Below are 26,543 nucleotides of genomic sequence, written 5' to 3'. Positions count from 1 at the left end.
ATTTTTGTCCACTCAGTCAGTACTGTAGTCTCATAGCGTTAGTTGATTTAGAGCTTACTGTTTAGACTAATTTATAGTTTATACTATGTGCTATTTTGCTCCAACTAATAATGTATGATCGTCCAATGCACCTTTTCTCTGCCATTAGTGTTGTTATTTCTTCTGAGATCCATTATAGTGGTATAGCCGATTTTTTTTTTTTTTTTTTTATAAGCAGAATAAATTCTTGTAAACTCTTATATTTCTCTAACTCATAAGTATGCCTACTCAAATAATATTGCAATGTACTGTTCATAGGTGTACCCACCTCTACAGTACATTGCAATAAGATTATGATTTTGTAATCTTATTGTTAAAAAGTTTTCGTATCTTACTTAAATCATGTTTATCCCATTTATCATGGATTTTTGGAAATGAACATTTAATTTTTTTGGAGCACATCCTCTCGTAACACCATTATATCTTTTACCACATCCGGTAAATCTTAGGTTTTACAAGACCAATCAAGCCCAAAAAAAAAAAAAAAAAAAAAAAAACGTACCACATCAATGGTTCTTTCACTTTTCCGAATTTTATAAGACGGCACAGTGGATATGTCTTACACTGAGTTAACTCTATTAAAATAAGTAAGATACAATAAAGTAAAAAAATATTAGTACAGTACTGTAACGTTTTTTTTTTTTAGCATTTTTTAGTATTGGTGTCACAAGGAAGCAAGCTTATGTTGCAACAGCCCAAAAATAAATAAATAACAAAAAAAATAATAATAATAAATAAATAAAATTTCAATTAAATTAAAATATAAAATAAAGTTTCCATGCCACCTACCTTCATTTCGTTTAATGTAGTTAGGGAAGGGCGTTACGTGGTTGTTTACCATGAAGATTAATTACTATATTTAATAACCACTCTCCTGCCACGTAAAATTAATAATATATTTTATTAAGCTTATAGCCAAAATCACTATACATTTAAGGCGACGTTTCAGAAATCTTGGCGATATCCATCATCAGACCATGCTGTTAGGGGTAGAAAATCCGTATGTATTTATTTATTTTTAATATCCGTTTTCTATTGCAACTAAAACAGAAATTTAACCTTAAATATTTTAGACTTAAAATTCACAATTAATAATTATTTTAATATAATTCAAAGCGTAACCCTTCCACCTTAAATGTACAGTGTTCTGGGCTAATAGCTTAATTAACTATATTATTAATTTCACGTGGTATAAGAGCGGTTATTAAATATAGTAATTAATCTTCACTTCATTTACTTATTTATTTCAGATGTTTATTAAATTTATATAAATTTCTACATTCCTTGTGGTATTTGGAAGTAATAAACTCCCATCTACTTACAAAAGTCGATGGGAGTTTATTAATTCCAGATATCACAAGGACATCTGAAAATTTTCGGACATCTAGTCTACATTTTCCCTCTCAATATAAATTTATCCCTCTTATGTTTTTCATGTGAACATGTGTAAAAAATTCCTTCAACACTTAGTTTAATCAAACCGCTTAAGGTCTTAAATGTTTCGAACAGTTCACTTCTCAGGTGCTTAATTTCCAAACACTGTAGCTTACAGAACTCAGTCTCTTTTTCCCTTGATAAGAATGCTCCTTTGTGTCCTTAACCAATTTCCTAGCTCTTCTTTGTATCCTATCGAACAGGATCTTCGCGTGTAGCACATGGTACTCCACACTGGATATAAAGGGTCCCATGTTCGAACTCGTAATGACGCAAGGAACTTTTATGAGCTTTTTGCACTCCGCTGCTGATTTAGTTGGTCTCAGGTGAAAATATTAAGAATTTTTCTCCCGGAAACTTGGGATTTTCGTCCAGCAAAACAGAAAACTCGATAGGGGTTTTTTTGTATGCTCTCCAACAAGTCCACATCTCTACTAACGTGGGATTTTCAAGCCTCTAAGCGACATTTAACATGCGGTCTCAAGTTTGCTTTAAATAATGGAATAATCGACTCTTTATCTCTACTGTCAAAGATCTTATTTATCATTCACAGAACTCATGAGCTATCCTAGCAACCTGTCTTCATTATTGAGAAAATTCCATATCAGACTTCATAATTACCCCCAAGTCCTTTTCTTAATCCAAAATTAACTACGATCATTCAAATTGGGTACTACCAAGTTGAGTTTTGTAGTACCGAATTTGGAAAATTTGGAAACCAGTCATGTAGTGGTTTCCAAACTGTAAGTTCAAATTTCTGAAGAGGGCGCGGGGGAGTGAGAACAATATTCGTTTTGATAAATGTAATCATTCAATATTCAGAATAAAAAGAAATAAATACATTTTCTGTTAATACTTCCGGGACAGCACCATCATATCAGTGGACGTGGCAAGAAAACAGACTACAAGAATATTATCGTAATTTGGTGATTCAAATACACAGCAGGTGAACCCTATAGTTTCATAATGACCACTTAGCTAAACTGTATGGATAGCATAGTGGTGTCTTCTCCATATCGAGTGAAAAGGCCTTGGTTTGAATCCCGTCAATGACGCGAGGAACTTTTATCGGCTTTGTTTTCACTCCATGGCTGAGTCAGGCGAGCGCAGCAATTTTTCTCACAGAAACTTGGGTTTTTCGTCCAGGAAAAATTGACCACAGAAACCAAAATTATTAGAATAATACACATGGGTAGATTGAGGTAATTCTCCGGTGGCCGTAATATGACAGTTTTTTAATTTTATTATTATTTTTTTTACTGTTGAAACTACAAGGAAGAGAGCACAATGGAAATGCTGGTGAGCTAAAGTGGATATTACACAAGGTTTGTAAATGATTTTTTTACGGTAATCATCTTAATTTTGTTTCTTTAATTTTCTTTTGATGTTCTTCTTCTTCTTTTTTTTTTTTTTTTTTTTTAGAGGCATCGGCGACTAAAGCCGTATTGCTCCGTGTATATTGTCTGTAAAACGCGTGTGTTCTAAGTTTGGTTTTCCGTTTGCTGGACGGAAACGCCGAGTTTTCGGGAGAAAAAACATGATACCCTCGCCTGAGACCGACTAACTCAGCGACATGGTGAAAAATTCCTCACGTCATCGACGGGACTCGAACTCAGGTATTTTCCACCCGGTGTTGGGAGGACGGCGATTCTATGAACTGTGCTACCCACGAGGGCTCTTTTGGTGTTAAACCATGTAGAAGAAGAAGAATAAGAATCTTTATTGTAACACTTAGAATGATAATTTACATAATAGTAGTTGCAACAGCCCGTCACAGCACAGCGGCCAGGGATTAACAATGTACTACAGAGACATTATTGCCTCAATAAGCCAAAAATAGATAAATAAATAATAGAATAATAAATAAGTGAAATAAGGTACAGGAAAATGGAGAAATGACTTGAGTATACTACATATATAGAACATTAAGTGAGTCTACAACCATTTGTTTCAAAATACATGGCGGACAAAAAACGGCATCACCTTAAAAAAATAACATTTGTAGTGAAATGTATAAGATATTGTTTGATTACAGTCATTTTGTTTGTCGCAAAGCAAAGGTATTGCATCAGATAACGCTTCTATTACATCAGAGAGTAATTGCAAGGCATTGCATCAGCTATTTCTATAAATACGGCGTTGGAAGTGTATAAACACTCATTAGTTTCCTGTTTTGCGGAGGTGTAATGGTGACATGGCGCCATATGTTCAGTTGAGACCATGAAAAAAAAGTGTAGCTGTTGCACTGTCCCAGGAAGGGCTTTCGAAACGTGCTATCGCTCATAAAACAGGCTGTCAAGAGTATCTCGAGTGCTAAAATTAAAAGGAGAAACCGGTGATGTGAAGAGAATACCTGGATCAGGCCATAAGAGAGTGACTACGCCTTCCCAAGATCGATATTTGAAACCGCTATGCCTGCGTAATCGCTATGCTAGTGCTCCTGATCTAAAACTGGACTTTGAGATGGCCTCTGGTGTTGAGTGTTTCACACTGTCCAAAGACGGCTTTTGGAATGTGGTTTGCATGCCTATCGGCCCAAGAAGAAGCCTTTGTTGACCCAACAAATGAGGAAGAAGCGACTTGCTTGGGCTGAAACGCAAGTTTCATGGACAAAAGAGCACTGGGACACCGTCATCTCTTCTGAAGAATCGAAATTCAACGTGCATGTAGACATGCATAGTATCTTATGTAGGACGGCACCTGAACGAAAGTTCAACTCCGCCTTTGTAAAGGTTAAAGAGCACTGTAACAGGCCAGAAATGTGTGTAATATTATGTTCGTGCAGCATGTGTGTTGTTGTTGTTGTTGTTGTTGTTGTGTTGTCTAGTTGTTTCTGACCATTTTGTCACTAGGCAGGCGATCACCTGGAAAGCCTTCCCAGTGTCCGTCTACACCACAGGGAAGTAGGCCACAACTACGTATGTACCATGGCCAACCTCAACAGTCACGCACTGAATGTACAAAAAGTGTTTGGAGCCATTCAAAAGAAACCCGTGCCAGCAAGCTTTTAATCATTCCCAGGAGACAGGACAGCAGAAGACGAAAAAATAAAGAAGAGAATAGCATACAGTAAAAAAAAATAATAAATAAATAAAAATAAAATAAAATAAAACAAAGAAAAAAATAAAAAATTAATTAAAAAAATAACTAAATAAAAATAAAACAAAAAAATTAATTAAAAAATATATAAAAAAAATAAAATCTTTATCTATGTCTTTGCCCACGTCTTTATGCAGTGCTGCGAAAAGTAGTTCAGAAAGAGTGTACTGTCAAACAGAAGTAGCAATGTCATTCAAACAAGATCAGCAGGAACAAGTTCTAGATATAATTCTGTTAATCTGGAGTGGTATCAGAAGTCACTGGTTGATGACGGTGTCACTGTGCAGAGGAACGATCGAGTTGTGGAGAGTCTGGATAAAGAATGAACCAGAAAAATGCAGCATCTCTTAAAATCTTCGTGTGTTCTTGAAAACCAGCAAAATTTTGGACATTACGTCAACAGGACGACAAACGAGGCAACAGGTTGCATTTTCATTTATGAAGTGTTTTCAGTTTTATTGCTTGCATTAACATTGACGTTGAAATTTTTTTGACGTTGAAAGTCTTCCTGCGATCGATTAAAAGCAGCATTTCAGAAGGTTTAAAGGGCCTGGAAATTATTGATAGATATGAGTACCTTCTCACATTCAGGAGACAAGTTTGGTACTGTTGCCTTAAGAGCCAATCTTAGGTCCTCGTAAATGAAGCATTCAAAAAGTACGTGTGGAGAGTCTTCCGGTAGTCCACATCGACAGGAGACTGTATTGGAAAGTCTGAATTGGTAGAGTTTTGCGTTAGGCGAACCATGTCCAGTTAGTATGTAAGAGGTAAACAGTGAAGGTGAAAACCATTTTCTGGCAGATGACGAAAGTAGTGCAGTTACGTCGGGAACGAATTTTTTGGTAATAGCTCCTTTTTCGGTAGAATTCCATCTATTCTGCCAGGTGTTCACTAATAAATTCCAGCATCGAGGTTAATACTGTTCAGCAAACGTGAAGTAGGCTAAGGAGAAAGCAACGTTGAATAGTGGATAACTTGGTTTGTACAGTTTTGAGTGCAGTACGTCTAAACCAAAGACTGGCAGCATGAATTCAACGTGCGTGGCTCGGATGGGAAGCGATATGTCAGAAGACGAAAATCGGAGGCATACCATCCTAACTGCATAACACCGACTGTAAAGTTCTCCGGCCGTCAGATGGTCTGGGGATGAATAACAAACAAAGGGGTAGGCGAATTAAGTTTATTAACGGAACGGTGAATGTAGAAACCTACACTGCTATCTTGAAGGAGTGCCTGAAACCCATTATTAGGGATCACAACACAGACGTACAAAACTGCATTTTTCAACAGGACTCACCACGCAGCAAAATCGGTAAGTTTTATGCTATTTAGATTTAATGATGAGTTTGTCTTCTTGCCTCACAAGGCTTAAAATATACTTATACCAATGTTTTCCTTCGTTTTAATCCCTTAAGGTGCAGTCATACCTCAGAAATCCTGGCATTACAGATTTGAACCCTATTGAAAATTGCTGGTACGTAATGTCGTCTAAAATTGCTCAGAAGAAGCCAACAAGTAAGATTCAGCTGCAGGAGAGCACTGTAAGGGTGTGGTACCACGAAATTGGCAACCGTATATCCAGAAGTTGATTACTCTATGCCAGATCGTTGCAAGACTGTAATTGCACTTGAGGAGGAACAACAAAATATTAAGGACTTATTTTGCTGATTTACCGGACATAATACTATTGCGTTAACTTGTCATTTCAGTGTGTACACGTAAATTCAATAAAATGTATGTTTGGTTGTCATGATTGCCATTTCCATGGTTTGTCATATTTCCATTAATTACGCATTTTACCCTTTGGGAAGATATTTATGGCAATTAAGTATATCAGGTAGAGTCTTTTTATTTAATTTCATTCACAGAGATATATAAAAAAAAGTAAAGTGCAGCCATTATCAACCCACTGCAGGATGGAAGCCTCCTCAACAATTCATGGTGAGGGAAATGGACCATAATCTGCCACGCTGGTCCAGTGCGGGTTGGCAGATCGACCGTATTCAGCAGTCAGGGGCTTGAACCCCGGTCTACTCAAAGAGCGTGTGTGCTACTGCACTCCCGCTCCTGCCCACTCGGCTACGGAGGCCTTCGAGATATATATCTCATCTAACAAATGCATTTCAAACATTTCTGAAACCCATATTGCAGCGCAAAACACATTATTTGTAAAATTCACAAGTGATGCAGTTGTTTTGTTCGCACTGCAAATTGAAGTTCATAATTATGTACATAATTGGTTGGGTTAAGAATATACATTGCTCAAGACTCATATTATAATAGTAGTAGCCTTGGCCTCCCCACTGAGTATTCTTTTCTTATATTGTCGATCTCGACAGAACTCTTTGAAGTCGACATCTAAGTCCTGGACTCGAGATAGCATCTGCTGAGGAAGAAACTGGTCTGACAGATGAAGGCGTCTTTGCAGAGGATATAGCTAGGGAATTGCTCGTAGACGTGCCACTGGGATCTTCCATGTACAGTTGTCCCAGAAGGAGGGGGGGGGAGGAAATGAGATCGGTCATGAGTTTGACTGTTGTGACGAGCGTCCTTTCATTAATGAACGACATGAACCTTGGGATGCGTTGGCCATAGCGGTGGCCATAGCGATGGTCCGGAGCTGGGGAGGCAGGCTAAGTTTGTGGCACACCCACTCGAGCAGCCAATACTCAGATGAGAAAACTGGTTTGGTGATAGAGGGAGATGGAGATGCCCAAATCTCTGCAGCATAGAGAAGTGGCGGATACACTATTCTTGAAATGTATCTCACCATCGTGGGTTTGTCCGTTACATGGTGCAGATGTTACTTGCATATCCATCTCAGTCTGGCGGCTTTTGTGAGGAGTATGTAGTTTGTCTGTACCTGGATATTCTTCATAGTTTGTTTGGCAATGAATAATTTTATATATTAGAATGACCAAATGCTTGAGAATGACCAAATCAGCATATTCTTCTTTTGGTTAATCAAAAGACGAATATGCTTTCTTTCCTGCTTACCTCCTTTTAAAGTGCATTTGTTGAATAGGCTGAGTTACTGTGGAATCGGGCCCAAGTCAATTTGCACGCTTTGGACGTGCATACATACCGGAAGTGGCACCGATCATTCACCGGACACACGATCATATGTAGTGTCCGGAAGTGGCACCGGACACTACATACCGGAAGTGGCACTGATCATTCACCAGTTGATTAAATATACACTCAGTAAATATTTTAGAAATTTACTTAAATTTTCCATGTTTGAACAAGGTAATGATATATGCAAAGGTTCAAACGGTCTAAAATTTGAAATCGAAAAGAAGTAGGATACAAAGCCATTGGAGTGATAACTGCATCACATACTGTTGTTAATTACAAAAGAAAAAAAAATTTCAGGTCAGAGGCGTCTATGTCCCATTTAATTCAACTAATCAATCGACAATGATTATTGTCAATCACCTTAGTCAGCGGTCACTTAGTGTCTGAACCACAGTAAACTAAAACGTATTTACTGCCGTACTGAAACTTGACAAATTGGCTTCGTCAGGCCAAAAAGGCCGAATGATAGTGAGCCAGTTTGTCGGAAAGACTCTTGACTAGTTTACTATTCAAGAGTCTTTCCCACAAACTGTGCCCATACCACGTGTACTTGCAGGAGATAGCTCAGAGCCAGATATGAATACCTCTATTCTGTAACAACAATTCAGAGTTAAGATAGAAATATCCTAGCACAGAATTAGCTTCAGCCTTTCCAGAGAAGTGGAGCAAGTTTACAGATTTCGCACAAAACATGTAGGAAAGGGTCACTCAAAGAATTACTGATGTAATTAAAGTCCATGGAGGCTCACGGGCACATGAACTATCAAGACAAAAAAACATCCATTTGTTTTTTTCATTTAATGTCCAGAAGCACGTTAGAGAATAGTGTACATCCAGAGGAAGCAATCGAAACTGGGCCTCTGATCTTTGCTGAAACTTTCCCATGAAAAGATTCAAGAACTGTCCTCATTACATTACTAAAGGGCAAAGTCTGTTGCTAATAAAGGACCTCGAAATGGTTGGGGAACATGTTTGTACTCCCCTTAATGTGAACTGTTGGCACTCCCCTAATGCAACGTCATTTTATGTATTATTTCCTTACTGTTGAAAGCATTAACTCTAACAATAAAATATTAGTATCGATACTATTAAGAATATTTTGTTGGCAAAAGAGGATTCCCCCCCCCCTAGCTTTTTGCCACCTTGTCACATTCTGAATTACAGAGAAGTACTTTAGATGAATTTCGGCATTTGTTGGAATAAATGCATCCTGCTATGTCATATTCCCCTCTCCACCAATGTTCTAGGACTGGAAACAACGAACAATAATATGACTATTAGTTGTATCCGATTTGTTTGAAAATTTAACTTAACGTCGTTAAATGTTCCTATAGCAACGAGAAATCTCACTTTAGTTGAAAATATCTGGGATATGCTGAAATAGACTCTTCCGACTCATCTTGGAATTTGTACGGTACATTCCACCTGGTGTTAAGGTACGTGGTAGTCTTCAGAATGTTTGACTAACTAGGGTTTCGTTGCAGTGCGCTTTTTTATTCCGCGAAATATGTGTGTGCATTTAGTTTCAGAAGTGTTTTCCGAATTAGCTGAAGCATTTAGCTGGTCCACATTTTTATATGTATTAGCGAATAAATTTTAGCCAGTAGAGCTGTATCAGAGAGTAAGTACAGTAGTTCAATGTCTTTGCCCTTTTATTTCCTTTATTAATCATTGAAACTTATGCCAATTATATTGTATAAGAACAGTGTTTGTTCGATACTTCATAATGAAGCTCGTATTCCGAAGAAATCAAGTATGTAACTTCCTAAGAAACAAGAAATTTCTTTATTAATACATATAAATGTACACCTAAATATTAATAAGCAAACAGCAGTAGAATACGAAGCCAGACAGCTCATAAATGAGACATAGCTTACTATCAACGGCGCTAGAATTAAAAGCTACGAAAGTGCACGAGAAGAGCAGGCAACATACAAACAGAAGCAACTCGAGAAATGTCTGTGGCTACTTCTACATTTAAAAAAAAAAAAAAAATGAGTTGGTGTTTACAAAGTTGTTATTATTATTAGCTATGTGGTGCAAGGAAGCCTGAGACTTATGCTACACCAGCCAAAAAAAAAAAAAAAAATATATATATATTCCCGAGTTACCCTGAGTAGAAGGAAATCACCAAGAAATAAGAATGATGATATCCAGCTCAGAACCCTGGGTGTGGCAAGCCCATACTCACCAGATGTGAGCCCCTGGGGTTAAGTAAAAATGGCATTAAACAAGATAATCCACAACTTTCAGGAGTTTAAAAGCGTTAGTCTGGAACAATAATTCAACCAGGGAAAGAGGGCTGCATTTGCACCCTTAAAAAAAATTCAAATTTTGCGATTGTGAATTCTAATTATTACAAACGTCTCACATTGGTAGTTTTATTACTGTCCACTTTCAGATACCACCAAAAAATAAAAGTAAACTAGACTTGTTTTTGCAAGTTAAAAGAGCAATTATTTTTTTTATATTTTTTTAAATATGCAGCAATAAATAAATAATACAGTATATATATATATATATGTGAAATGTGAAAACGAAGAAGTGGAAGGAAAAAAAAAAAAAAAAAGGGAAAACAGTACGTGTACCTGAATGCGCAAAGCAGCAATGTATATTATTTTATTTTACTTTCACCAATGAAAGTAAAATAAAATAAAATAAATATAAATATAGATGGAGCAGTTAAACACAAAATGCCGAGCCTAGTTGGAGAAAAAGAATGTTAAGAACCTATATAAAAAAAAAAAAAAAAAATTAAGTAGAATTAAATCTGAATTAATGCCGAATTAACAGGCCAATCATATGTACAAAAGCTGAAAGAAAAAGAGGGGAGGGTAATAGAGATAAAAATTATAAAATAAAAATTAAAGAATTAAAAATTAAAAATTGGTACATAGATGAGGTATTTCATCAGGGGGCTACACCTGATCATGTACCAAACACTGTGTTTCTATGCAAACTCATGCTGATGGAGACGCTATAGAAATGAAATGGATGTAAAAATTATTTTTAAAAATTTTTTTAAATTTTTTAAATCTCCAGAAGGGATTACCTCACTCATTAGGGGCTACCTCACTCATGTTTCTGGAAAAAAAAAATTAATTTTTTTAAATCTCCAGAAGGGATTACCTCACTCATTAGGGGCTACCTCACTCATGTTTCTGGAGATTTAAAAAATTTTAAAAAAAATTTTAAAAATAATTTTTATATCCATTTCATTTTTTATATCCATTTCATTTCTATAGCGTCTCCATCAGCATGAGTTTGCATAGAAACACAGTGTTTGGTACATGATCAGGTGTAGCCCCCTGATGAAATACCTGATCTATGTACCAATTTTTAATTTTTAATTCTTTAATTTTTATTTTATAATTTTTATCTCTATTACCCTCCCCTCTTTTTCTTTCAGCTTTTGTACATATGATTGGCCTGTTAATTCGGCATTAATTCAGATTTAATTCTACTTAATTTTTTTTTTTTTTTATATAGGTTCTTAACATTCTTTTTCTCTTTTTTCTTCAACTAGGCTCGGCATTTTGTGTTTAATAACTTCTCCATCTATATTTATTTTTATTTTATTTTACTTTCATTGGTGACACTTTATATATATAAAACGTTTGTGAATTGCGTGTGTTCTGTGGTGGATTTTCACGATTGGTGGACGAAAAACTCGAGTTTCAGAGAGAAAAGACCTGCTACCTTCGCCCAAAATGAAACTCTGATACTTTGTGGGAAAAGAACCTTAAATTCTTCACAACACAGTGTGGAAAAGACTCCAGTTCATCCGAACTGGAGTCTTTTCCACACTGTGTAGGGAGAACAGCGATTCTACCAACTGTACTACTGCGAGGATAATTGTATCATCTGTTATTACCAACTAATTCTCAAGGAAAGAAACTAAAAAAAAAAAAAAAAAACTTAATCAGAAGTTCTCAAGTTGAGGGTACTTTAGCTAGAAACTTGTAAATGGTCAGATCAGGATTATTCTTTATAAATTGTACAATAAAAGTTGTTACGCTTGAATAGTATTAAAATGGCAGAATTATGCAAAAAAAAAAAAAAAAAAAAAAAAAAGCAAAGCTTGTGTGGTGCTGTGAAAAAAGTAAGTAAACTTAAAATATTACTAATAAAATAAGACGAAATAAAACTTGAGAGAAACTTATTTTATGCATTTTATTTAATATCTCTTTAAATGTACATAAGCTGTGCTTGTACAAGGTCAGGTGGCGAATTGTTTAAGTAGTACTAAAGGCAAAGTTCGTTGCATTATTCACTCTACGGCTATCTTTCCTCAATTTGAATCTGTGCTAACGTTTGCATCATAGAAAGAGAAGATATTCTCTCCATCCTATTATTCAACGACTTTGACTTTTTATACAGATGTCTACTTTCAAATTTTTTCACGTTAGTTTCAAATTTGTTCGTTCTGATTAAACCTTGTAAGATCAGAACACGGCAAGAGATAGTTTATTCAACGCGTTATCATCGGTATGCAGTTGTTCACCCATAAAAATGGAAAATCCGCACTTTAAAATAACGGAATTTACAGATTCAACGTAACGTAGGTAGCATAAGTAGTAACTCAAAATAAAATATTTAAAAAGCATGCCTAGGTAGTCTCAGTGATAGAAACGAAATTCAGTAGTATTGAATTATTTGCTCTCTTGCGGAATATAACTTTTCATCATAAAATTGATGTAATGACCACCTACATCTTAATTGTTCCTGAACGCTTTTTTTTGTAAGCTTCCAGCATACACTATAATACAAAATATTGTGCATTCTATTGTGCAGAAGTTATATGAAAATAATACAAATTCTGGTTCGAATCTTGTCAGTGACTCCACGAACTCAATGAAACTAACTTATCCGGTCTTAGGTAGCTGTGCACGAATTTTTCTCGCCAGAAATACGGGTCTTATAAATACGCCACTTACAAACACGTATACTGACACCTCGTTACCTGAGTTGCCTAAGCACTAATTTATGACAATCTCAACACTTCACATGAAGCACAACAAGTCTTTTTCCGATCGTATGCGAAGGAGCAGCTAAGGGAGAACCACATATTAATAACGGTCAGTATTGATCCGAATGGCGAGCTACCGCTCGGCATTCAGATCGATACTGCTGGTTAATGACTAAGGGTTAGCAAGCGAGAGTCAATTTTCGAATACGTTGGGATAATAAACTCGCTTAGAATTTATTTTCCCATAATGAAGGATGTAGATTGGCATTAAAGACAAAATTCTATTTTATTAATCCTGCTGAGCGAATAATTTTTCCAAAATTTTGCAAAATTACGCAGATGAAGATCACTGTAATTTTGCATAACACTACCACTGCCAGTAAAACCTAGACAACATTAAGTTAGGAGCAGACCATGTCAAGCTTCCAAACACCTGGACGGAACCAGGGAAACGCTCCCAGTAATATTGTTTTGTCACCCCTGAGAGCACTTGGATGCAATGGCTTCCCTGCTAACGTGTAAGGTTAAGAAACAACTAAGGGATCCTGTACCCTTCTTCTGCAGATTCTCCGTAGCCGAGTGGCACCGTGGTTATAGCTCACATGACTGCTAAGTGTTGTGCTATTCTTGCATTTTCTCTCTTTCTACCTTATAAGCTCCTCTGACCCTACGGTCGTCCCGGAATATTTTAAAGAATTTCTGAAAGGACAGAAGTTTGACAGCCGCGTAGCAGTGCAGACATGTTCTCCAGTTGCGTTTGGGAGCTGTTAACAATAACTTATCCCTTAAAACTCTTCCTTAGTCGCACACTAAATTTTGTCTTACTGATAATTCGACATCTTCCTAAACTAGAAAGGAATACTGCCGAACTGATGAACAACCTGGAACAGTTAATAGCATTGGCGCTTTTAACCATATAAAATATGTCGATCATTTATTGACTTGCGTGCTGCTCGTACGGCATGTTCTATGCGCCTCACCTGTGTTCTGTGTTCTTAAACCTAATTCTAATAATACCGAAAAACTAAAAGCGTTGTTAGAAGAAAAGGATATATGCTCAAACGAGTTTATTGATTATTGTAATAACCAGCCTCAGGCAGGGATGTAGTTCTCCCCCCCCCCCTCTTTAAACTTGAGTTTTCCTGCCATGCATATGCCAATCGACCTAGAATGCATACAATTAAAGATACGATATGCTGTTGAGCTGAAACTGGTTATTACATTAATCGATAGGCAATAAAATAACGGTAGATTCCGAACCTGCATACACGTCTGGAAGGCTCGTTTTAGGAAGAACGTGGACTTGCTGGTGCAGAGAAGTGCAACGAGGGTGAGGGGGAAAAAAGTGTGCCCTTACCAAGAAAGGCTTCAGTTCTGCAAATTACAGTATCTGGAGACTTAGACATCCACGAGGCGATTTTACTGTGGTGTTTAAAGCCTTGAATGCATTGAGCAAGCTCAATGTTGATGGCATTCTTTATCAGACTATAACAGTAGGGGTGCGACCCTATGTACCGCTAGTAGATGAAATAAAAATTTCCGTCCTAAATCTACTGATAATCGTTAATACTGATAAAACATTAACCAATCAGAAAGCAATGTCAAAAAAATAATAATAAAAATAAAAATTAACACCCTTCTAACTGCCGCTCGTAGGCAAAGCCTACCTCGCCTACCCACTTGCGCCGGCCCTGGACCACCCACATAAGTGAGGAGCGGGGTATAAAACAACAAAACAAGACGCACACTTCGCAAACATACCATAGTCTTATCTGGCCATTTTACAGAGTTCTGTATTCATTAGTGCACCATGGCAGAGTTGAACTAAAGTTTAGGTGTCACCGTACCACACACAATTCAAATTTGAAGTATGGTGGCAGAATAGATGTGCAGAAGTTTGCCTTCAGCCAGAGGGTGATTGATTGTTTGAACAAATTTCCGTTTGTTGTTGTTGTGGAAGTGACTAGTTTGAATAAATTCACGGAACTAGACAAACTATTAGAGGGGATGGACAGGTGATGTAGGAATGGAGTTTTTTTTTTTTTTTTTTGTCGTCGATGCTGTATAAGCTTGCTTTCTTATACCCGTTGCCACTAGTAATACCAAACCATACATGGGCATACATTTTCTGCTCTTGCTTAAATACAACCAACTCACACCTTATGTTGTATTTATCGGAGCCATTAATTTTTTTTTTCTCCTGTTATGTGCAGGGTCATTGAGAGCTAAAGCAGATTCTGGCGCAAAGTGCCTGATGATTCCTCCGTGTTTCCATATGTGCTTGTCAGAGGAGTTTACAAGATAAAGAAAATACAAGAATATTATCATATTTAGCACTCACGCGGTGTTTCGCTTTTGTCCACTCGGCTACGGCAGCCCCTTAGATGATGTTAAACAGCATCAAGTCAGTTCTAACATATAATACATTAATAAGATAAAAGAAAAACACTTATTAGTTTAGTTACTAGAATATTTTGACGATTATTAAAAATGTATCTATTATTTAAATGTAATATTAAATTCTCAGCCTTGAGTAATTGAGGGCCAGAGTACTGTGGCCCCCTCCCACTCATTGGGGCCTTATATGTAATAAAACACACCCATCTTTCAGTACTTTTAATGAGCTTACCTCATTGAATGGAATTTTAGTGGCTCGTGCGCAGCAGCAAATAAGTTTGGAAAGAAGAGTTACTTCTAGTATGCAAATATTTGGCTTGTTAGTAGACAGAATCTGTTATAAATAAACAAGTTTGTCGTAAAAGGACGTTACATACATATATAAATGAACTTGGGATATAGTTTTGATACAAAGAATATTTAAATTGGTAAAGAGAAGCTCACAAGCTTCTCTGTATTTTTTAGCCAATGATTGTAATTTTAATTTAATAATAACATTTTCCTAAACGCAAGAGTTCAATTTATATTATTTTCAGGCCTCATCTGGTCAGCAACGAGTATCAACTTTTTAAAAAAGCAGACCATCTTGTTCTTCAGATTTGCAAGGGTTAGAAACTACTTTCTTTAGACGATTCCATCGATGAAGATTTTATAAATTCACAGCATGGGCGTCATCTATTGGACGATAGAGATTACCTTATGTTTGGAAATTGTCTTCGTATGCACAGACTTGATTACATTGATTGCTCAACTCCTAATTGAACTTCTTACGCCTTTATAAGATGGCTAAATATTCCATATATTGAAAAGGGATAGTTTAATAAAGAAAATTTAATACCTTGATTGAATGCAATTCAACTTCATATAAAATTCCTTGCTTCCCTTTTAACAAATTCATGCAGACAAAATAAAATGTGATTCCACACACGATACATAAAATAATCGATATTAGGTTGTATTTAGCAAACAGAAAAACGTTTGCCATCATGCCGAAAAACTATAAGGGTAGCTGAAGAGAGAGGAAAAAAAAAAAAAAAAAAACGTATGCCCAGGTGGTTTTATTGCCCTAGAATGATGTATTATTTTTATCAAACTCCTTAACCACTCAGCTAAATCATCAACCAAGCGGTTAAGGGTGCTGTTACGAAGAATGATTTCCTTCGATAGATAATCCGATTAGAGAGTGGTCTCACGCTTTATCACTACACAATTCTTTGGACTCCCGGAAACAATAACTGCTATAAGCTATTGTTTTTAATAAACTACAACCTCGCAATTGAGTTATTTCTTTACTTGGCGTACAAAGTTGAATCTAGAAACTATCTATCAGATGGTTGTTCTTGCGATGATTAGTGATGTTATCGGAAGCAGCATTTTGGATAGAAACTGACATCCCATAAACGGAATTAAAAATAAATAAATAAAATAAGTCCCATCACAAATATTACTGTAGTCTGTATTTTACATTTCGTTCATATTTTTTATAAAAGTATTATTGAAGGTATCAACTTAAACGTGATGTAATCAACTAGTGATGTTCCAGTGTAATACTGCTTATATTGACAACCTGTTCTAGTCACGATTGCAGAATATATCATTACTAGACTTTTTGTTTTTGTACCAAAGTGATATATATGTTACTTATAATTCTAAACTAATATACTCAGCGGAATTATTATGTAACAGGGCTGTTTAAAGGCTTAAGCCACTGGATACAAACAAGGAAATTACGGGAAAAGTCAGAACTTTGTAAAATTGCTTTTACTAAAATAAAATAAATCGAGAAAAAAGAAAGTTAATGCGATTTTTTTTTACTTGTAATTTTGCGATTTTTTTTACTTATAATTAGTCTTCTAGAAGAAAAAAAAAATTAATCCTGTACTTAATCGTAGATACTGTTCGTTGGTGTTTGGTAGCAGGCCAAATTATGATTATCATTACATCCAGCTACTGACATTGAGACGACCCTTACTACTAGAAAAGTCCCCTCCCCTTCATAATCCTTCTGTATCTTGAATATAGCAAAACCTTCAAAAGCCAGTTCAGTGTTTCAAAAACAGCAACGTTACTGGTCTTTAAAAGTGAGTAAAACACCACATTTGAATTGGGCTACCTGATTTTGCCAATCGAAACAAAATTCACTGCTTTCATTAACTGTAAGTTAAATCGGATATATTCGTAGTACATGTGAGTTGCGTCGTCTGCTAGACATTTGTTACATCAGGGCTGTCAAACTGCTTTATCATAAAGGCCGTGGTGAACCTTAGACTCGTACAAGAGCCAATTACACTGGAAAACGAATCTTAAGCTTTTGAAAAATTCCTCCCGAAATATAATATCTCATGGATTCTGAAGAACTGAATCCAAATTTGGATTCAGATATGATACTTCACAGCATTCAGATTTACAGAAGAATGCGGGTTACGCTTATTGAAATTACAGTAAAGGGGAGTGAAAATATAGTAATTGTTTCCCGTTTGCTTTTTTTCTCTTCAAATGATGAGGATCTTCTGCCTTCCTTGCCAGCATTGCTCCATGGTAGCAATATCTTGATGAAAACGTACACCACTTTCAATGTAACGTGCGAGAGGTTACCTGGGAAAAAGTCTAGATGTGACTGGAGGAAGATTTTAGAAATATACGAGACGACAAAACGTCCGAGGATATGGCGCGTTGTATAAGGTGTTTCGTCGCATTTGAATATAAATGATTTTAAGGAACATCGAACTTGCATCAAATTTTATGTGAAATTAGAAAGAGCAACAGGACTATGAAATGTTAAAAAAAACAGCTTTCGTAGGAAATTCTATATATTCGAAAACGTTTCGGTGTTTTTCCAAAAAGTTTAAAAAGTAGCACATCCATCGAAAATGATCCTCAGTCTGGCTGCCCTTCAAGTTCAAAAACCAACGATTCGATAGCTCGTGATCTGATCAAAAGTAAACAACTATTTGTGAAGTTACTAGTGAAATTTTCATTTCTTATGGGACACGTCAAACAATTTTAACAAGATTTGATGGACGCGTTATCAAGGATGATGATTATCATCCTTGATAATCATCACAGAGGCGCGTGCTCTCATATCAAAGTCTTCATTAACGTGCTCCTGATCCACGCTTTGTTTCTTTCATCGTTACTGTCGGTGTACGACTATTATCAGGGAAAAAAAGGCCCAATCCTCTGGAAGGCTTCGTCTTCTCCAAAGCTCATAAAAACAAGACAATCTCGATCAAATGTGAAGATCATATTTATCATATATTTTGACTCGCAGATCATTGCCGGTTATGAATTTATTCAGTACGGTCAAACCAGGAAAACTATGAAACCTTTCTCAAGCGATTGGACGATGTTGTTGAGGGAGAAAACGGCCAAAAAAGTGGGCTTCGGGAAATTGGCGCTTGCCTCATGACAACTCCCCTCACACCCGGCGCTTTCTATTCACGAATTTTTTGCGAAGTACTCCACCACTGCAATCCCCCATCCGACGTCATACTCACCGTGTTTAGCTACTGTGATTTGTTAAAGCTTTCTTGAAAGGTCATAGATTTGCGTCGAATGAGAAAATTAGAAGTAACCCAGGAAATATTAGCATTTCCAAAAGAAATCTATCAGGAATGCCTCCTGAAGTTGCAGAAGCGTCGGAATCGGTATATACAGTGTCATGGGGACTACTTCGAAGGAGATTCTTCCGGATAGCCGGCAAACTTAATTTGCCAAATATTAGTTTGTTTCCGAAATTTTTGGTCGTATCTCGTATTGTAACCGAGATTTTAGTAGGCTTGCAATAAATCCTGAAACAAGATTTATAGTTATCTGCTCTGTGGTTTCCCCAAAATGTTCAAACTGTCTCCGAGGATTTTCCAAGCTTCCAATTCCAAAGGATTTAAGAATCTTTCAAAATCTTCATCTTTCAATAACCCTCTTATCTGCAAGCCTTTGATTTTGTTTTGTCCTTACTGATGCGTGAAAACTAGTTTTAAATATTGAACGCCATCTTCAATCCTGTTCTAGCTTTTATGATATTCTTCGTCGGAATTTCATAAAAGAAATCATACCTCTTGGAAGTTCCGTGAGATCTTGTGTGTTTCTCTTTGCAATGAATTAATTTGGACATGATTGGGATCCTATGATTTTATAGAGCTATCCTGTACACTTTACGTTGATCTCGCAATTTAAATATTTTAATAGTTTTATATTTTCGAAATAGTTTAATATTTTCGCACAGATTGTTGTATAAAGCTCAAATATCCACGGTCCTAATAAAGTAGCTATGCATTTTACAAGAAGTGTATAATGCTTGTTGTAGTTTGGAGTGCAACAATAACAAGCAGTTAGAAATAAAATTGTTTTATTGCAATTTCATTATTTTTTGGTGTATTTGTCCCCCTTCTGTCTTTGGTTAGTAAACAAAATCTTTTTGTCTCTTTCTGCATCACGTTTGCTAAGGCAGTGAGTAGTTCTTCTGAATAGATTTTGATTACTCTCTGCTTCAATTTAAAAAGAAACAACTTATCGTTTAGACACTACTTATATAAGAATTGCTCATGGATCATTTTTCTTAAAAGTTCTTTTTAACATTAATTTCTCATACTGAGCTAATTTTTTCAAAAATCTCCCCAATTTCGAGAATAGTCCGTATTTATTTAAGAAAGTAGAGAATCAGTGGTTGAATCCTGAAATTTTTCAGTCAGGTTATAAATCTTAAAATTATTCCATCCGAAACATCCTTACAACTATAAAGATCATTCCAGCTCTGGGCGAAAATAAGTTGTTCTCAGAACCACTTTCAACATCCTTAATAATTTCTTCACAATACTGCGCTTCATTATTTACAACGGTGTTTTGAAGGAGACTGGATGATATTTGAACGCTCTCCGGTGAACTTGATGCTATCAATCACGATAACCAACAACATCGTTTTATCTGACGGGTGTATTTAACTTGTTCCCCATTCGTAGTGCATTAAATCTTTATTTACATTACTTTGGTGTCGATATCGAACGAGGCCAGCGAACATTAAAGATCCTTTTTAATTCCATAAATCTTAAAAATGAGTTTAATTTGCGCTGAATTCAACGACTTATTTTTCAAAAAGAGAGTTAAGCAAAAGCTTTCAGAATAAAAGCGACATAATAATAGGCACTTAGGAATAATTAAAGTACATCACGGCTTTCCTTATGAGCAAAAATATACACTAAACTGCACGTTTAATATTAATGTTTTCATAAAGACTCTTAGAGTCGCAGTCTGTCATCCACGATTACACGAGTCGAAGTAAGAAAATATTTAAATTATGCGTATTTAAACCTAATTAAAATATTATCGGCTATTAATTTGCATAAATAACCTCTAAAACATTTTAAACGCTTTGCTAACACCGTCATATATCAGTTTTACTTTTCTGAACGATCCTTATCGTGCCCCTTCATGGGGCTGAATACAAAAAAAGGGCTCGTAGATTTTGTGATCACAATCCAATCAGAAACAAATTTACAGTACGCGCTAGGAAGAGGCACAGTAAATTTGGCTGAACTGGAGTGTGACCGAAAAAGGTCTACCCATTTAAAATTCTTGCTTTGACAATCCAATGGGGGATGGTTAGCTATTCTGACAGCGGTATTCCACACCGGATGGAAAATAGCTGAATTCCCATCCTTCCTGCCAATGATGCGAGGAATTTTTATGGATTTTTTTCACAACACGGCTGAGTTAGTCGGTCTCAGGCGAGGTTTCATGGTATCTTCTCCCGGAAACTCTGGTTTTTGTCCTAAAAACAGCAAATCAAACGCATAACACACGCAATTTACGACATATTAGATACGGCACGATACGACCTCAGTTTGTTGATGCTCTTAAATCCTGCAATAACCAGCCAATCGCAATAGCACACAAACAAATCATTCAAATTATTATTTTAATGGCACTGGGGCTTGTGTCATATCCGTATCGTGTACTTACCTGTAGAAATGTGTGTTCAAGGGCCGATTTTCATGTTGTGCGGACTGAAAATAACCGAGAGTAACTCATGGAGAAAAACCTACTCCCGCCGCCTGAATATAGCAGATATTGCTTGAAGAATGTTTATTTTCTTTCTTCAAACAGTTTGTTCGGGCCCTCATGATTAGCGCAGTTGATAGAATTGCTGTCCTCCCTACACCGGCTGGAAAAGACATCAGTTCGAATCCCGTCAATGACGCGAGGCGTTTTTATGGGTCTTTTCCACAATGTGGCTGAGTTAGTCGGTTTCAGGCGAAGGTAGTATGATTTTTTTCTTCCAGAAACTCGGGTTTCTTTTGTCCAGCAAATCGACTACAGAGAACACACGAAATTTACAGATATATAGTAGTAGTAGTTCATATAGTATCAGCCAAAAAAAAAAAAAAAAAAACACTGTTTACCCATCCGTACCCTCCAAGAATTTGTCTGTTCTCCCTTAAATTTCTTCAACCCACTTCCACAACAACAGATGGAAGCCTGTTCCAACAAATAGCCACCCGCTGGTTGATGATAAACTTCCGCGTATAGAATATTATTTATTTAATCAGGTAAAGAAAGTTATATCCACCCCTTGACAGCAGTAGGAGGGTAACAGACTTATAAAAATGAATACAATATCAATATTGGGTAAAATAAAATATACAGAGATCAAGTCAATAATTAATTACAGAAGTTAAGACAGATTAGGTCCCACATAATACTCTAAATACGTTCAGCGTCTGTCCAAGAAGAGTGCGGGGGATGCCAGGAAGATGCTGTAGGCTATCAGGAACAGGAGAAGGAGCGCAGATGCAGGGAAGATGCTGTCAGGAACAGGAGAAGGAGCGCATATCATCCTCCAACACAGTAGCCACGTAAAGCGATGTGATAACGTAAAGCGAAGAGATCCCTTGGGCGTCGGATATGAAAGATCTAAAATTGCAGGACTGTGTAGATATCAGCTAAAACTTTTGATCTAGGCTTTGTCGACGCAAATTGTCTCAGGGTTGATATTCAGGTCGTTGTGGAGTCCAATTGTGTTTGTTGGGAACATATGGCTGACACAAGTTCGGACAAACCTAGTTATTAGTTTCTTATTTCCATAACCAACCAGTTCCTGTCCAGCAGACCAAAGGACTGCGAAGAATTTGTTTCTTGCTTCTTTGAAGTGCTCCAGAAAAGACAGGTTCGAATCCCAGACCAAACCTTGTGACAGTTGACAAGTTTAATTTGGTGTCCATTTATAGAGATGTGTATTGGATTTATTCGTCTCCTCTTTGTAAACGTCATCTGGGCAGATTTTTCGGCATTTAGCTCAAGACCAATGTATTGAAGAAATGTGCTTATCTGATATATACTGTATACAGCGAAATATGGCCTAAGTTGCTAATGCGCCTAAAATCCTACGACAACCAACCAGTTTGTTCAGATTTGTTTTGTATGTGTCACAAAATTATTTGTTTTTAATCTATACTGCATGGCAAAATTAACAGAAAAAAAAAAGTTTCTCTTGAATATTTTATTGTGAACAGTGTCGCCGAAGACACTGTTCACAATAGAATAGGAGTCTCGTTTTAGCCTAAAAACAGATTCTATACGTTATTCCACCTGAAGACAACGAGGAATGCGGTACCGTCCCTTCAACATCGGAAAAAAGGTGCACTTACGATGGAGGCGGTGTTCTCGTGTGGGGTGGAATAATGATCAACAGTCGCACGACTCCACGTTTTTGATAGAGGTACCGTAATGGCACAAGGTACTAAGAAGAGATCCTCGAACCTTATGTGCGACATTTTAGGGGTACGGTTGGTCCCGATTTTCTTTTCATGCATGACAGTGCCACTGCACATAGAGCTCAAGTGGTGGAAGAATATCTTGAAACTGAAAATATCTAAAGACTGCCATGGTTGGCGTGATCAGCAGACTTAAATCCGATAGAACATGTGTGGGACGCCCTTGGGCGTCGGATTGCACGTCAACAGCTAACTGCTCGGTGAAAGAAGGAGATTTGTTGCCACAGAATCTTAGACACCCTTATATCGAGTATGGTTTTCCGCTGTCAGGCCTGTTTAGCCGCTGGAGGGGATCATACGCCGTACTGATGTCATATGATCATATTTCTGAGCATCTTGTATCGTCTTCTATAATGTGACTATTTTTGATAATTCATATACAACCCCTATAAATGTCCCTTATGCCTGTCCGAAATTTATCGCTGTCTCCTCATTTCATCGTTATTTCTATGGTACACCACCATACCAAATTTTGTCCCGCTTCAAGGCAAGTTGCACGAGTTAGACCACGTTTTTTACGTGGTCTGGTAATTTTGTCGAGCAGTGTAGTACAGGTCCAGTGAATCGCATGCTATGAGTAAGATGAATAATGTGGTCTTGTAGATCTCAAATTACGTTTTTTTTTGTTTTTTTTTTTATAGAAATGTATTGCTTTTTTTTTTTTTTGTTTTGAGAAAAGATAGCTATGGCAGATGTCCATGCACCAATTTTAGTTATTGAAATGTGGGGGTTGTCTCTCTATATATAACATGTCATGTGAATGATCCGAGTCTTAAGTCATCTGCAAAGAGTTATCCTTGCACTGTATTCGAAAGTTCCTTGGTTAGTTGATTAACAGTAGGACTTAGCATCGATCTCTGTGATACTCCTTCCTCTTTATTATGCTGAAAGAGGGTATTTTGGTAGTGTTGACATCCAAAATTCAGTCACCCTGACGTCGTTTTATTTTGACACGAATACTGGACATCCACTAATTTCCTGTTTACTTCCTAAAGGTGGCTTAGATCAAAAGGGACGCTTCGTAATCCCGTTTAACGGTCCTATTGTTCTTGCCCTCAGCAACCCTTTCACGCCTGTTCTCAAATGGCACCCTCTACCTAGTCCTGCTGTCCCTGTTTGCTATCTTATATTACTCGAAATTACTTGTTTCCATTTAGCCGCTATTTAACATATACATCTATAACTTTCCCATCCCCAAATCCAGTGTTTCTTCAAACTTTAACCCTATTTACATTAAAACTAAATATCCAATCTTAATACTTACTATCTTTAACTTGATACTCGGGCATTAATGCTAATTCTCACTTTTCATTGCCCTTCCTGGATTTATTTTAGCAAAACAAATATTTCTATTTTAATTTGTAAAGTCTACATCTTGCATACCATATGGCACCAGTGTTGAGCAGAAGAAAGTGACGGACGTTTAGATGTTTCGAATAGCCAATCTTGTCTTTGTATTTCAGGCGAAACCTATAATGGATGGTGACCATTAAATTCTCTCAATATGCTCTCCAAAATTTTGCATTTGTGCCACCTTTTTCTTCTGTTTTCTACCAGTAAAAATATACCTCTTATTCATTTTACTGATTCCCTTGGAGACTTTATATACCTCTATCAGGCGCTTCCCTAAGATGTCTTGTTGCCAAGTTTTGCAATCCTCTTCTTTTGAGTTGTTCTTTATATGGATATCGATTAGCACTCCTCACCAATCTGGTTGCGCTACTTTGAACATTTTTAGAAGCGCGTTCTTTCTTCAATTGTGGCTTCCAGACCCGAACACAATATTCTAAATGCGGTCTAACCATCTTATGTAAAGGGACAATCACATCCTTTTTCCTACTTGCGAAGGTTCTGTAATAATAGATAGGACACCATGTATCTGCCTACTTATTTACACCGCATGGAAGATTTCGTGTCTGACTGAATTGTAACCCTTAAATCTTTTTAATCTTGAAACAAATTTAATCCACTCCCCCTAGTAAGTAACTCCTGGATTTCTATTCCATAGGAGCAAAACCTTACATTTAGAAGCATTAAAGTTCAGTTACCGTTTTCAGACTATCTGTGCACCTGTTCCAACAACCTTACTCTTTCTGGGACGACCCACGTATGGGACATACATTTAAATTGAGGAAGGATGGTTGCAGGATAGATGTGTTGTTCAGGGAAGCTAACTGCCCCTCCCGTTGAGGGGGACAGTCAGCTTCCCTCAACTCAGTCATTGTGATGGGGAACCCAAAGTATAATTCTGGCCTAGCGAGAAAAGCCGAGCCAGCCAGTGAAGCTGTTTGTTCCAGGAACCTGTGCGGGCTCTAGATGCTCCTGGTTACATCAAATCAAACTTCACTGTGAAAATGCCTTCATTTATTTGTAACAATCGGCAAAACGCTATTATTGTAAAATACGTTTTGTTAAGCAAATCAGTGTTACACGTGCTCATAATTCAAAGTACAATGAATGTTTCTTAATAAAGTACTATACTGTATTTGTAACTATAATTATGTTAAACATTGAGGAAATGTTTAACATAATTATAGTTACAAATAGTCCCACTAGATGGAACTACTTTAGAGAGCGTGACAACTAGTAATCACCAATTTAGTGCACGCTGTACAGTTCTCTTAGGTAACAATTGAATCTTATTTGACATAACAACAGACGTTGGAAGAAGTACAAAATATGATACAGAATCATCAAGTTAAAAGAAAATAACTTTTTTTTTTATAATTATGCAAAAGAACTGTAGTACTTTTTTCATTGCAACAGCTAGTCATGTCGTTTGAAATTGAGTGAACGGTGAGAGAACAACCGGATGTTCCAATTTTTTGGCACCATCTTGCTTATTTATAGATTTAAGCTATTTGTTGTTTTGACCTTTTTTTGCTATATTTGAGTTGAAATTTTGAACTGGATGGTAAATTTACCTGAATGTTTGGATTTTATGATTTCTAAAATAAAATTTTGCTAATCGACTACTATTTTTCACAATTGGAAAGTTCTTCCCGCCCTCGGTTTAGCCTGAAAACGTCATCAGTGTACTTCTAAAACAAACATAAACTGGTTTTATTTGGAGAAGAATTAAAAAAAAAAAAAAAAAACTGTTGTATATGGTGTTCGTACTTCGCTATACATGTTTGGCTGTAAAGAACTGTTATACGAGAGCAGTTTTGGGTCGCTTTTACTCACGCTACTATTGGTGTCCCCCCCCGTTCAAATCAAATCGGTTTACGTTAGTTTCAAAAAGTATACCAATGATATTTTTAGGCTAAATCGAGGGTGGGAAACAACTTTCCCACTGAGGAGAAAAAAGCAGGGCAAAACGAAATTTAGAAATCATATAATCCAAACGGTAATACTTTATCTATTTTAACGAGGGGCGTAGCGTATAGCAAAAGTAGGCAAAGCCTTGGGCCCTAATGAATTAGGGGCTCTATCTCACCAGCTACCTCTGCCGAAAGAAGATCATTTAGTAAATACGAATTATAAAAGAAATGCTATTGGTCAAAGTAGACTGTGCAATCTTGTAATATTGCTTATTGAGCATAAATATGCCAGTAAAATGGATTTTATTAATGATTTTGCATATGTAAAAGCGCTAAAAGAAATATTTTAACCTTTTACGTAAATTTATTAGTTATAGTATAATTTATGTTTGTCAAATTGTATTTAATAAGTATTTTTTATTATTTTTTATTTTTTTATTTTTTTATGTGAACCCCAAACACGAGAGGTATTAGAACCTGTAGTACTTAGTACCG

Source organism: Mastigoproctus giganteus, chromosome 13 (genome assembly GCF_048544385.1).
Source record: "Mastigoproctus giganteus isolate SK-2022 chromosome 13, ASM4854438v1, whole genome shotgun sequence".
Taxonomy (NCBI): Eukaryota; Metazoa; Arthropoda; class Arachnida; order Uropygi; family Thelyphonidae; genus Mastigoproctus; species Mastigoproctus giganteus.
The sequence above is the reverse complement of the archived record's forward strand: the minus strand, read 5'-3'. Positions refer to the sequence as shown.